The sequence below is a fragment of the Microplitis mediator genome, chromosome 10 (genome assembly GCF_029852145.1).
Source record: "Microplitis mediator isolate UGA2020A chromosome 10, iyMicMedi2.1, whole genome shotgun sequence".
NCBI lineage: Eukaryota > Metazoa > Arthropoda > Insecta > Hymenoptera > Braconidae > Microplitis > Microplitis mediator.
In genome coordinates this window covers 10975326-10991219 of record NC_079978.1, presented here as the reverse complement: position 1 = coordinate 10991219, position 15894 = coordinate 10975326, and positions in this window count along the sequence as shown.

The window sequence follows — 15894 nt, the reverse complement described above, 5'->3', positions numbered from 1 at the left end:
CCGCGAGAGATTCTACTGGCCCGGCATGAAGGAAAAGATCTATAGATTTATCCAGAAATGCGAAATTTGCCAGAAAAACAAACTCACGCGAATAAAAACTAAACAACCAATGATGATAACCGATACTCCCTTCGAGCCCTTCGAGAAAATTTCCATCGATACCGTTGGACCACTTCCAATGACCAGAAGTGGAAATGTCCATATCCTGACGATCCAGGATAACTTTTCGAAAGCCGTAACCGCGATCCCAATACCCGATATCCGATCGACAACAGTGGCTGAAGCCCTTGTCGATCGATATATGTGTTATTATGGGTGCCCGAGAGTCATCCTCTCAGACAAAGGTACGTCATTTACCTCGAAAATAATACAACAGCTTGCAAAAGCTTTAAAAATACAAAGATTAACGACTTCGGGTTATTACCCCCAGTCAAATGGATCCTTAGAAAGGAGCCATCAACCATTGATAGACTTTTTGCGAGTAATTTCAGATAAGTATCCGAACTGGGATCGATATGTGGGTCTTGCTGCGTTGAGTTACAATACAAACGTGCACACCTCTACCAAATTCACTCCATTTGAGTTGATGTTTGGTCGGAGAGCTCGATTGCCAACCCAATTCCCTGATTATTCCAGAATCGAAACTTATTCTGATTATCTCGCTGACCTTATGGGAAGATTATCAGAAGTTAGAGAAATCGCTGCTGATTGTCTCAATAAGGCAAAACAAGATTCCAAAATTCGTTATGATCGACACATACATGCCAGAACCTTTAAAGTAGGTGATTTTATTTATGTTCTAAAAGAGCCGAGGAAAAATAAACTCGATGTTTATTACACCGGGCCTTATGAAATTGTCGAAATTAACGAATTTGGAAGTCTTATTTACCTGAATGACAAAGGGAACCGAAAATTGGTCAACCCTAATAAGGCTAAACCTGCTGTCGATCAAAAGGCTAAACCTTTATAAAGTTCTCTGTTTCAGATCCAAGGAAATAATTTACCACCATGAAGGCGTTGTTGATATTCTTGGCCATCATCATAGAAGGCAGCCAATCCAAGGACGTCATGACCATTCAACCATTGGCGTACAACCCAGGGTTATTGTATGACCCATTTAAGAGGATTCACTTGATTGAAGAAAATTGGTGCATCATTTCTTCCATTAACGTCAAGGGGTTGGTAGACCTGTACCCCTTCGAGTTGGAACATATACATTCAACCATGCTCGCTTGTGCCAAGATCATCGACGTCGGGTCCTGCATGCATTATCTGAAAATCGACATGATAAATGAGGTACAGGTTCAAATATATCAGGCCATGCATCGCTTAGACCAACTCCTCGACGAAACGAATTTTCAAACACCGCCACTTGACCGTAACCAGTGAGCTCCATGGTTCGGTTTCATAGGCACGATTTCTCGAGAATTGTTTGGGACCATGGATTATGAAGACAAGGAACACATTAATAAGGAAATCAACAAGTTATACCAAGATAATGCCGAAATGGTGCACCTGGTACAGAACGCCACCCACATCGTCAAGAGTGAGATTAATACCATCCTTCAGAGTGAGGCTCAGATGCAGTCAAATCTGAACAAACTCGCGGACGTCACTCACGCATTCATAAACGCAACGCTAAACTCCTTAGAAAAAGTCGTTTATGTCACGAAAGTCCTCATGCTGAGGGATGAGCGCTTAGAAGTCGCCAATCACCACCTACGAGTCCTGAGAGAGGCCGAAACCATCATCGAAGAGGCAAAAGCCGGCAGACTCTCTCCTCAAGCGATATCGCCAAAACAACTTTACAAAGCAACGATCGACATCATGCGGAAACATCCTGATTTGAACCCACCTCAGCCGATTGACAGGATGGACCTCTCAACCTTGTCAGCAGTATCGACAGTAAAGGTAGCGAGGGCAAAAGGTTATTTACTCATTATAGTAACCTTGCCTCTGTTCCACAAGATTCCGCTACTATCGTACGAAATGAGACCGTTGCCAAAACCAGAAAATGTGAACGGAAAAATTCAAACTTTGACCATCTTACCATCCAAAAGGTTCTTGGTTACAGATCCAGGCCTGCGAAGATTTTTCCTGGCAGACACTGAATACATAAATAAATGCAGAACCATCGGAGAAGATCTATCGTGTCGTCCCGATATCCCATTCCAAACTACAGAAGATCCTGAAGAAGTCGACTGTGAAATGAAGCTGCTCTTGAAATCGACAGAAGACATTTCGAGAACTTGCAACATCCGCATTATCCCCGATTGCAAAACTACGTGGATAAAGCTCAATCAACCAAACTCTTGGGCTTATTCGACCTGCCAAGAGGAAAAATTGAGTCTCAAATGTTTGGACCCAGTCGAAAAAGATTACTACATCAATGGAACAGGGATGATCCATATCCGGGGCAGATGTGAAATCAAAAACGGAAAATACTTAATCAAAAGTATAGATGAAGAAATCACCCAGCTGAACATCACGCTACCGAAGTTAAATTTAACTTTGGAAACACTGTCAACAAATTTAACAGCTGAGCCTAAAGTCTCAGGGTTTCTCTTCAAAAAGAACATTGACCCGTTAAACACAATCGATAAATTTCAACCCTGGGGAGCAGGACTAGAAGAAACAGAAAACCGGATGTCTGAAATATCGCTGCATCATCAGGAGGACGAGATACAACGAACGATGACGGCGGGAAATATGTCTATCCTCGTCATCTTGTGTGTCATTCTCATCGTGCCAGTTTTCCTCAAGTGTTGTATCTGCTCAGGCAAGAGGCGTTGCTTCACCTACAAGAAAAACAAGCAGCCAGTCGAGGTACTTCATAAGACAATAACAGAAACCAAACGTACCTCCGATCTCAAACCAAAGGCAGTCCAAATTAAGGACCAACCAGAGGTCATCGAACTCCAAGATCATCCGTCGACACCAACTCATGTCTCATTCTCCGCAAATCGGCGAACAACTCCAACTCGTACATCCAGAGGTCTCCGTCTCTCCGACTTCAATGCACCAATATAATCAACCTAAATAAGATAAGAGAAATGTATAATCAAACAAAAAAAATTCGCGTGGTAAAAATAGCAATCTTCTTCTAATTATTTAGGAACTGATCCCGAAGTAATTTTCGGGGCCATTTTTGAAAACATTTACAAATTTTTGTATTCAGTTAAACATATCTATGGTTATCTTCGAAGAAGATTCCTATTTTACCACCACTTTACTTTAAAAAAAGAAAAAAATTTTAATTAAGAGACATATTACTAGACTAGACTTAAATTTTATGATAAATTTTGAAAGAAAAAGAGTAAATTTAATAATAGATTTTTACATTTAAACTATTAAAGAAATTTAAAATCACCTGAACATTCGAGGAAACAGGATAATTGGTAAATTCCTGTTAAAAACCGCGAAATTACTTTTGAAATTAAAGCAAATTATATAAACGTTTACCTTCCATAGCGCATGCGCGAATCCAAACGCAGACGACAGCCGCTGACAAATATTATCACAGCCTTGACAATTTTCTCACAGGACATCAATTCTCCGCCAAATTCTCCTTCAAAAATAAATCCTGGAAAACTCCTTAAAATACTCCTTTCCCCCACCTATAACAAGAAAATGGAAATAGATAGAAATTTTCTTTCAAAAAAAAAAACAACTGCAGAATGTTACTCACCTCAGACTAGTCACATGTTTCGTAATAAACTAAAAACACTTACCTGGCAAATTAAACAATTGTGCCGTAATAAAAAAAAAGGGGGGTGAGAAAGAAAGGGTGAAACTTTAAACTCAGACAGAAGAAGGAAAAACCAAGTTTTCCTTACGTATACACTTGCATATTCAATCATATCCAAGTTGTATACGGTTATTTTAAGGAATGTGTGAATTTTTGGGTTAAAAAGAAGGAACGCACGATCTTTAAGCTGATTTTCCTTTTATTAATAAGAGAAAACCGACAGCTGAACTTGACTTGCAAGTAGTAACATCATTTCGGTTACCCAGCGAACGCTGGTGATGGCTGAATTGCCCCATTTTCTTCCTCCATCTCGAATTCCTCTTCTTCCGGCTCGTCTTCTCCATCCTCCCTAAAGAGCCAGGAAATGGATTTCCAATCCTCCATCCAATCATCCATATCCTCGTCCTTTTCCCTCCAAAGATGCTTGCTCCATGCCAGAAAAAGCTCACGCTTTAGACGGGATGGGCAGTCCGGCAGAGAACCCCGACTCAAATAATACTAGACAAACAAACCGACATTTTAAATAACACTAAAATCACGATCAACTAGACTTTTCACCTCAACACTTACGTGTAGCAAATTGTTACGCACACCACAAACATCATAACACTCACAAGTATGAATGTTGGGGGCCCAAATTTCAAAAATCCTCCGAATATAAATAAATTCGGAATAGGATCTTATAAAATAATAAATGGGATCCCCAAGGTTATACTTCTGACCGAAAGACTTACACATTGTACTAGTTACAAATCAGATGACTGAATGCCCGACTTAACGCATAAATGCAGCGTCAGCAGTAACAAGACGCGCTAACCGTGAGAACGGTTGTCGAAGTCACACAAACCAAACTTAAGAATAAAATGATGAGAATGATTCTTAAAGACTAAAGAAATAAAACGCTATACATTTTTTTTTAAAATTCGTTCACTATTTATTCTGTCAAATTCGAAACATTAGCGCCTTTTGAAAAGCCAGGCGATACTAGAGTCTTTCAGAGTAGAATTTAACAGACGCAAATCATTTCTGCATCCTCGAATGCGACGGATATATCTCAAGACTTCCATTAAATAGCTGTTACCAATTAGAACATCGTCCGTAAAATACCAATGTAAGTTGATCACGACATACTAAAATGGTCACAAATTATCATTTTTAAAGAATGCCTCCTTATATAAAGAAAAATATGAGTATATAAAAATACCTCTAGTAAGGTAAGAGCGCGACCATCCGCTCCTATTGGGGGCAAGGGTGGTGCTATCGAATGGATCCAGTCAACCTCGTATTGATGAGAAACGAACAAAAAGATTGGATCCGAATCTAGGTACCAACGAGCTCGCACCTCCATCAAAATTTCATCCAGTAAAACTGGTAAAAGATCCATTTCCGGATCAGCAATCTCGATAGTTTGACGAGTAAAACACATTTTCAGTAAATCCTGAAATTACGAGTTTCAATATATAAATAATTTTTTTTTTGGAGTTATCAAATTCCTTAATTTTAAATTGAAAATGGGTTTTTATACCGACTTACCCCTCAACTGTAACGAGCGTCCACTAGCTTTAAGAACTACTTGATGTAAAGAAATATGTTTAAAAATCATCTTTTCCTACTCTATAAAAGAAAAAAAAAAACAAACACAATAATAACCGTGGCCTTGCGAAATCAGCAAATTAAAAACTGACCGCGAATAAAACCAAGCGATATACGCAAAAGCAACGAAAAGAATTCTCAAAAAAAAAAAAAAAAAAAAACTCCTATAAAATATCACTGAAATACTTATGGGTATACTGAGAATAATCTCTGAAAATCATTCCACATGCATGCTATTTATATAAGTGACCTTCACTCTTAATTTTCAGGTTGAATTCTTCAACATTATCATTAAAAAGCCATCAATTGTTCAAAACTATTTACGATATAAAACATAGCATTGATTTATACATGAAATAAGCTGGTTTAGAGAGTAGTTCCTTCGGTGACTGTAAGATGGAGACACTTGCCGGTAAATCTCAGATCAATACGACGGTCGATATTTAACATCTCATTGATGTCACACCGTCGTGAGAGTTGCGAACGCGGGCAAAGAAGAGACCGATTAGCGACAGCTGTCGCTCACGGTCGCGCAACGTGCTCTCTCTCCCTCTCACGTCCCGACTAAATCTATCGCGCTCTCTCGCTCCTACACGACCATGCTATACGGGCAATAACTATGCTTCATTCAAATAACTGAATAACTAACTTTAATAATAATAATTAAATTAAAATTTTAATTAAAACTAAAATAAATAAAATAATAAACGATTTAACCTAATAAGTATAACTATTACTAATTATTAAGTAAAGTGAAAAGGGAATTTATTTATATAAGAATTTAAAATCTAAAACTAAGTTCAAATGATTTTAAATTAAATAGTTAAATTTTCATTTTAAATTAAAATAATTGGAAGAGTAACCTTAATAGTAAATAAAAAAAAAAGAGAAACTAAATTAACCATAAGGGGAAGGGAAAACGGGAGTATAAGTGGGAAATTATGGGCTCCAATGACTACACCCATTTAAAGTTTTTTTTTCCTTTTATTTTTCTCTTCTAAACAATATTTTTTTTGTTGTTTGTTTTTTTTTATTTAATCCTCCTCTTCCTGAGTATATTTCTCCGCTAGTCCCCCGAAGAGAATCCGTCTTCAGCATTACTAAAACAAAAAAAAAAAAAACGAATTTTTAACTACCATCCATCAGAAAAAAAATATTTTATTTTTTTTTTCTTTTTTTCTCCTCCTCTTCCCTTATTGTGTCCACACTTACCGAGTTAAACTTTCGGAATGCTCCATGAGGCAGACTGAGAGCCTCTCAATCTCCTCATGATTCGGAGCCAAGACTACCTCGAACGGTTCCATAGAGTGCCGCACGCTCTCAAAAAACCACCGGGCTTCCACCAATTCCGGCGGAAGATGACCCGATGACAAAAATTCCACGAATTTAATAATGTCCAAGGCATTGATGGGGCTGACGTAACTAGCCAGGCTCCCCACCACGACGCCCAAACCCAGGATACCCTAAGAACAAAATTTTATTTATAATTTTTTTTTCCTCTTTTTTCTTTCCCTCTACAAAGGAAACCCTAAGGAGGGTCAAGAAACGAAAATTTACAAAGAAACGAGAGAAAATTAAGCTCTACTTACTCTCAACCCCTCCTTATGCAGCACGAACTGCAGCCAGGTCGAGAAACCCTCGTAATGTTGGTCAGCCGGGTACATTTTGACAATTCCTTTTCTATATATATATATGGATATATAATTGTTTTTTTTTGCAATGCAGTTTGCTCCTCGCTAGTAGGTTTCACACTGAACGCCCGCACACGCAAATTATACCGAGAGGCAATTGGAATGCGTACCGAGATAAGACGGTAGCCGGAGATCAAATTCGCTCGTGCAGACGCGGCAAAACGAACTCGCAATTAAAAATCGCTAGATGTCGGCTCAATGCAGATTTGCAGCTAATCGCGAACTATTCTCTCCAGCTTATTTCAGTATCTAGACAACCTTATATTTCTCAAGGTCACCTGTATATTGATGCATATATATATATATATATATATATCTATATATATATTTACAACTATATGGGAATCATATGAATGGAATTTTATATTTAATCCTTATATTTATAAATAATAATTATATTTTTCTTTGGTGATGGAAATCGTAGATTTTAGGGGAAAAACTTTATAAATTTTTACTAACTAACATATATACGTGTATTACAACGTATACACCATAAATATTGGGAAACTCAGATGTAATCTTCTATATTTAAAATATTTTCATTTATTTAGCTGTAAGTTTCTTTTTAAATAAATTTGTAAGTGTTATCGCGAGCTTCTTAAAAGAGGGGACATATGTTTAGGAAAGCAAGAGAGTTCTGCAACCCTTTTACTTTCCGGGGGATTGTTATGTCCAAATAAATTTTTTTTTTTATGTTAATAATTATTTAAAATAATTATTCCTGAGCTCCTCTTTGAAAAGCGCGCGACAACGCAGCGTCAGCTTTTTCACCTTTTTATGCGGCAAAGAATAGTGGGAAGACACCTGCAATAAGTTTAACGAATAAATAATAAACTGTCGTCACTTTCCACCAATGACAATGATTATAAATTCCCCATCAAATTACCAATCAAAGTTTATAAAAAGCCTGAGCACCCATAGCTCAGGGCTAGTCGGTTCTTAAAACTTACGGTCCGCGAATATTCGAACGTCGAAATTTCGTGCACTCTTATTGCAGGATTCCGCCCTAGGCGTTGAAAAGTCAATAAGAGGATTTTTAATATTTTCAATATAAACCTTATTGCAGGAATCCGTTTCGGCGTTGAATAATCAATAAGGCATTTCTTAATTTATCTAGACTAATTCTTATTGCAGGAATCCGCTACGGCGTCGAAATAATCAATAAGAAATAGTCAAAGATCGTGAATTTATCACTAACCTTACTGCAGGAATCCGCCTTAGGCGTCGAATAATCAGTAAGGCATTTAAAACTAAAATCTTTTGAGTCAATTATTGCAGGAATCCGTTTCGGCGTTGAATAATCAGTAATTGAATTCAAATTATTATTAAAAATCCTCAAATATTGATCTAAAATTCGATCTGACGCAACTGTAGTAATCGTTCGTCTAATACAATATTTGCCGGATTTTAAAAATCATCCGGTACGATCGAACCAGTGACGCAAATCACGTGAATTTGCGATTCCATCTCGTGCCGAGTTAATTTGCGCATAAAACCACTTTTCGGGTGTGTAAAAGGACGCATTAAATATAAATTAAAATCTTAATAAAATAATTGTCAAGGATAAATAATCCTGTAATATAAGTAAACTTAAAAATTGTGAAAACTAGAGTGAATAAGTGACGTTTAGTTGAAAACGTTGTAATTTGAACCATCAAAATAAAGACAAAGTTCATCACTCCAACCTTGCGGTTTTTATTCGAGAGTAGTACATAAGGTCTTATCCTATAACCCAGCCGCGCCCACTCAACCCAAATCCTAGGAGGAAGGTCAAGCGAGCTGCAACGTTCTGGAGGGGTAAAATCTGCCGTACTAGAAGAAGTTACATCGAAAGGTAGGTGAAAGAACTATTTTTCTATCATCATAAAATACTTTTGGCTTAAACAAGAGCACCAGTCTCTTCGAAGACGTTTGGGTTCTTAATTTTCGAAAAGATCCACTATAAATAATAAATTATAGGAAGATAATTTCTTCCTCGTATTCTTTATTGTTGTCCGCACCCTCCAACCCGCTTGTCCAAAAATTACTATCGCTACCAAAGGGAGAAATCCCGGATAAATAATTAAAAATTAAGCGGCGGACATAACAAACGATTGACGATTTCCGACAAATTTTTGGCAAGATTTTTGTTCCAGATCTTTGTAACACTTTTAATTAATTGAGGATTTGATCCTTATTCGTCAAACACGTTTTTTTTTTTTGGAGAGTAATTTCCCTTGAAAAAAATTTTTTTTTTTTTTTTTTAAATTTTAAATTTTAAATTTTTTGATTTTCAAATTTCAATTTTCAAATTTTAATCTTTTAATTTTCCCACTATCCAAATCTATCAGACATTTGCAACTAAACGTTGGGCGCCATTGTAAGGGTTGACCCTTGCTTCCCCGTACCAGGAAGTTCGGACAATCCTTCGATAGAAAATTGAGTGTTCGAAATTTTCGGGTTCTGAAATGTCTGACGTAGCTGAGTACGCAGCTCGATTTGGAATAGGGGATAAGGTTGTTAAAATAATGTAACAATGACTCTAAATTTAATTGTGGCTCTTTTATTATAAATAAATAATTAATTGTCTAATATATACACTTAATACTAAATTTAACCATAATTGATAATTAATAATCGAGAGTTTTACAACGTAGTTTTACTACGCATGCGCCGCTTCCGTCTCACCGGGATACCAGTCCCAACTTTATTAATCTAAATTTTCTCGATAATTTAATTATAATAATATTCCCGAGTCTTTTATTTAATTTAAACAAATAAAGAAATTTAACGTTGTCGAGGGAAAATCCTGACAACTAAATTTCACCGATAATAACTTCTCGCATGCACAGAGAATAGAAAATAATTTTGACAAATTTAATATAAGAATTTAGAATCAAAAGACGATAAAATAAATGAGGGGATCTCCTCCACGTGTTTGACGAATATAAAATATTATTAATTTCAAAACCTTGATCCTGAAGAACTTACATCGACCTGTCCCAGGTGTTGCGGGGCGTTGGACATCTTAGTGAAAAAACAGCAGGATCTTTTCTTTCAAATACGAAGATTACGTAGTGAGAACTTTGGCTAAAGATGGAACACTCACAATCTGTGGCGTCTGCCTGAATAATAGACTTTATAGATATTTAGTGTGGTGGAAAATTTGAGCGACTGCTCTGTTCAACAAGTAGATGTTAATTAATTGTTGGTTGGGTTGTCTGGCGACGAGGTGTCCAGTTTACCCCTACCTTCGCGCCGTTAAACCAAAATTCGACGCGAGGGTGGTTGCGCAGATGAAGAAAGGCGCGAAATTTAATTTTTGCTGACCTGGCAGTCGAACACCAGGTCACCCCGTTACAGTAGGAGTCTTCTACTTGTGATGTAAAAGTGATCTAAAAAAGGATTTTACGACAACCCGACCTCAATAAGAATTTCGGGAGTGGGTACCCATGAAAAATGAATCATACATGGCCATGTATGAATGCTCCATGCATGGCCATGTATGAAAATTGGCCAGACATGGCCATATATGACTAGTATGGCCATACATGGCCATGCATGACCATACATGGAGCATATATGGCCATACATGGACATACTAACTTTTTAATACAGTCATGCATGGCCATACATGGTTTTGTATGACTGTATATGGCCATGTATGACTGTATATGGCCATGCAAGACTGTATTAAAAAAGTTTGTATGTCCATGTATGATCATATATGCTCCATGTATGGCCATATACGGCCATGCATGGCCATGTATGATTCATTTTTCATGGGTATTAACAATTAAAATTTTTAATTCTGTCACGATATTTAAATATCGCGGCATCTTCGCATTAGGTCGGAGAAGGGCAACAGATGGCAGCACACGCTGCTCAGCACGTCTCATTCATTATTATTATTATCATACTATTATTATTATTATCTTATGTATTATCTTATTTTATTTACTGTGTTATTATTAATTGTTTAATTTACTAGATACAAATTGCGGCGATACCAGTAAAAATTACTGTATTTTATAAACCTGCCAATGGATTTTACAGCCGCCGGGATAATTAATTACGCATTTATTTAGTTTAATTATTTGATTATTATTATTATTATTATTATTTTGGTTGGTTGGCGCATGCGCGGCAACGCAACAGTTGGCCTCGGTGAATTTATTTAATTTAAATAAATTTACGGGGTTTATAAATAAAATAAGGGAATATTTATTTATAATATTATATTATTAATTGGCTCTGGAAAAGGGAATGGCCATTTAACGTCGGAAATGGACAAATTACATGTCAAACAAGTCATTGCATCATGTTGATGTCAATGAGTGAATTAACATGCGACAGAGATAGTGCTCCATTGGTTGGAAAGAGAAACCCTGATAAGATGGCGCCGGCCGAAGTGCCGGCATGGGACTCACGTGCTGCCATGGCCAGACGTGGATAGTCCATTGTGAGAGCAAGGTGTGTTGTTATTGTTGCCGAAAATAATTTATTAAGACGCCATTTGAGCTATTCTGTATAGTTGGAAAAATATTGGCATTTGGCATATATATATATTGATTGGAATTGTTGGCCGTTAATTGAAATTGCTGTTAAAAATACACCAATGGAGCCAATTAGCGTATTATACTACAACGACGACTGTAAGTACCTTTGAATATAATTCATTGGCGTGTAATTTGTCCCGCGTTGGTGGCCAGTATTATTACATACCTCACGTGTGAGTGAGAGAGAGCGGTCCATATATGTATATATATAGTGCGTAATTCTTTGTCTCGGCGATAAAAATTAAATTCAAAATTGGAAGGTAAATTTATGATTTTATATTAATAATTATTGGTGACCGTATGTGTGATCGCCGGTAAATAATTGTTAATATTTATTGGAATTATTTTTGTATTTTAATCATTATTGGTGACCGTGCTGATATTGACGGTAAATAGTTATTAATACATTTATTGGTATTATTTTGTATTTTTATTAATTATTGGTGACCGTGTAGTATTGACGGTAAATAATTAATACTATTTATCCTTATTATTTTATTTGTATTAATTATTGGTGACCGTGTATTGTTTGCGGTAAATAAGTAATACTAATTATTATTATTATTTTATTTGTATTAATTATTGGTGACCGTATATTATTGACGGTAACTAATTAATACTAATTATTATTATTATTTTATTTTCTATTAATTATTGGTGATCGTGTATTGATGCCGATAAATAATTGGTATTACTTATAATTATTATTTATACTTTCAAATCAGTATTTTGAAGAGTGTGGGGAACATTTTAGTTGCAATTTAGTTTCGTTGGTGGATATTTATCCTTAATTAATTATTATTTGAACCCCATTCATTATTTTATGGTGATTATAATTTATATTATTTATTATTTGCGGTAAAAATATACCCATTTGTTTTGTTTTGATCATAGTTCACCAGTTGGAAATTATTTTACAATTATTGAATAACACCAGTGGGTTTTGGATTAAATTTGCGGTGAATAATTAAATATTAGTTGTGATTATTCCCATCATTATTATTTTCAACATTGGGTGATTATTTGGTATAACTATTTATTCATATTAGTAACCATTATTTTGGTAATAAATATTTATACGTAATTAAGTAATTATCATTATTTTGCGCCTAAAATAATTAAATAGTTGGGAGAAATTGTATGTGTGCGCACATTAATTATTAATTAATTATTTTATATTTATTATTTATTATTTATCACGTGCGAGTGATAACCAAGGGAACATTTGTTTAATATAATTATTGTTTTTGCGTTGCTTGACCATTGGTCAACTTTTATATTGTGAAGTGAATATTATTTTTTATTATTACTTATATTATTGTTTATAAACCCGCTAAACATTTATAAATTAAATTATATCGGGTAAATGGCTACCAACCCGGGATTTAATTAAATATTATTATTATTTATATATTGCATCTATCTCTTTCTTGCTTTTCCTTTTCCAATACCTGAATACTGCTCTCTGATTATATTATATTATTTCCTTGTCATTTCATTTTCTTATTTATTGTTTAATTGTTATTTTGTTCGTGGTGTATACGAACTGGCGCCCAATTCGGATTTCTAACCCAGCCTGAGAAGAGCTGCGTGTCCAGTGGAGATCGTGGGCATCTCCAAAGGACATTTTTGGTTTTGTTTTTTTTCTGTTTTCTTAGTTTATTTTCAGTTTTCACCATCGGTGGGCCTTAACGTCTATTTGACACTCACCACACTCCGCCGTGGGTAGTGTGAAATAGTAGTGAACGTTATAATTCCTTAGCTATAGTTTCTTCAGACTCCAAATTTGGTAAGAGTCTTTTATGTGTCATGTAGAGATCATCTCAAAACGGATTTCAATAAATTCTACTTCCAATAGGGATTGCGGGGCAGGTGTTAGAATTTTTAATTTCAATTTCCAAACAGTAACTTCTATAGACTCTAAATTTGGTAGGAATTGTCGTGTATAATCTTTGTGTGAAGTTTAGCTAAGAGTCAATTTTATCAACCCAACCCCAATAAGCATTGCGAGGGCGTTAACAATTAACAATTCTTATTTCTGAACAATAGTTTTAATGGACTCAAAGTTTTATGTAGAAGAAATCATCTCGAATAGGACTTAAAAATACTCACTTTTGTATGAAACATAAAAGCTCTTTGCATTCCCTTTCCACTGGGTTTAAAAATTTTGGATTCTTTACGTTGTATTGTTGTTAAAACAGGTGGGGAAAAACTTGCTAAATTAGTTAATATAAAAACTGCTTTTTCATCTGTAAGTAAAAAATAAATCAATGAGTTCAAAAAAAAAAAAATAATTCATATAGTTGTAGGTTCTAACGTAATATTTTCTTATACTCATTAAAACCCAATAATTACTCAAAATTCTTACTCAATAAATTTACTCAAAAAAACTCAAAACTTAAGTTACTCAAAATCGGGCTACGTTACACTTCGCCCACCAATCACCCCTCTCATCTCCTCCAGATCCTGACGGGCGCCAGCCGACTTTTATTTTCCCGGTATCGGCAACCGGTCTAAACGTACACGTAAATTAAAACTCAGTATGCTAGGTTGTGGAGAGAGGGTCGCGGTTCTTTCAATGCGAAAGAAGCCGATTAATTAACTAATACAAAAGACATAAAATAGCGAAACAAAACTAAATGAATTACAATAAAGATGACGCGAAAGCGACGCGGAGGGCCCAAAAGACCCGAAGACGACGAATCACAAACATAATACACTACTAGGTAAACTACAATATAAATAAATAATGCGGTAATTTGCGACAATTAATGCGACAGACGGCTCCAAGAGCACCATACACAGGGCTACAGGCTCCAAAACGACGAAAGGTCTAGGGTGGCGGTCGAGGTCCACCATGACGACTCTCCGACTCACTACCGCTTACTCCAAGACTCCAAACTTGACTACTGGGTCGACTCGTACACGAGCGACGCCAAATCTCAACTTACTTACTCGCTGGCACTTGCACAACTGATCCACGATAATCTCCCACTCTAACTCACTTACTCCACTCCATCTCTTTCAATCCCACATTCTCGCTTCTCCATCCATTCTTTCTTTCACAAGCATACAATCCGTGGACTTACGGGCCTTCCCGCGATGTCACTCCCCGTGATATCCGAAGTTAGCGAATTGTTGGCTTCCTCGAGCATCGCAAACGAGGCCTGCCATCCCCCCAATAACCGTACACATACCCCAGCTAACTTCGGGTACCACCACGAAGGGGTGGCGACATCTCAGTCGCACCTCCGCGATCACCACGTCAACCCCGAGGGCTAAGCCTAGACCTAGTCGTCATCACTGGTCGGGAGGCACGTTATCTTGGCCACTATCCGCGACACAGCTAGACCTCCCCCGTTAAATCCACGCTCCATCACACAGACACTCCAAAACATACCACATATCATACACGTACTCTATCACACCCTTAACTAACCGTACACATTTATACTCCATATCCTCAACTCATTCTCTACTACACTCAACTCAACACACATACGCGCGTTTTCTCTCTTTCTCACCCAAACTCCCACGTGCTCCAACCTTCAACTTCATCCCCTCGGCAATGTAACGTCACAAGGTTATAGTATGTTGTGAATTAAAAGCTTTTTGACATAAAACGCCCACATAGTTAATTTATTACTAGTTGAGATAAAAATTTTTAAAATTAACTTTTAATGACATGAAATTTAAAATATTATTTCATATTTTATATTGTTGTCAATAGTTTTATCATTATTTTCAGAAAATTATAGAAAATCGAAATATCAAGTGATTTTATAGTTTATATAGTTAATACTACATATTATCAATTTTTCAATTAAAAATTAACAATGAAAAATTAGAAAATTACCATATAAAAACATCATAAAATACTTAAAAGAGAAAATGAAAAAAAAATTTTTTTTTTTTTATCATTTTGTTCAGTCACGAGATTAATCATTTTGAAAAGCTTCGTGTACTTTCGCTACGTACGGGAGCAGCCGAACTCGCTACTGACTTGAATGTCAGAATAGTGCCGGGTCACTCGCTATCTGAGCCCGACACCTGCAATTTCTTGCTCATGACCGTGCCACGTCGGCATGAGACCCCGCTACCAGCCGGCCAATCAGAGAAATTGGTGGCTAACTATTTCCTGTTGGCGCGCTTTTAAGCCAATGGGAAAATTCGTTACTGCAGCCATGCTGCCACGTCACCACCGAGCAGCCACGAAGGAAGAAGACGTCGTCTCTATTTCCAATCTACATCGATCAGTACAAACACAGCTATCCATCCAACCGCTTCGCTCAAAATAGTATGTCTCTAGTGTGATATAAGTCTG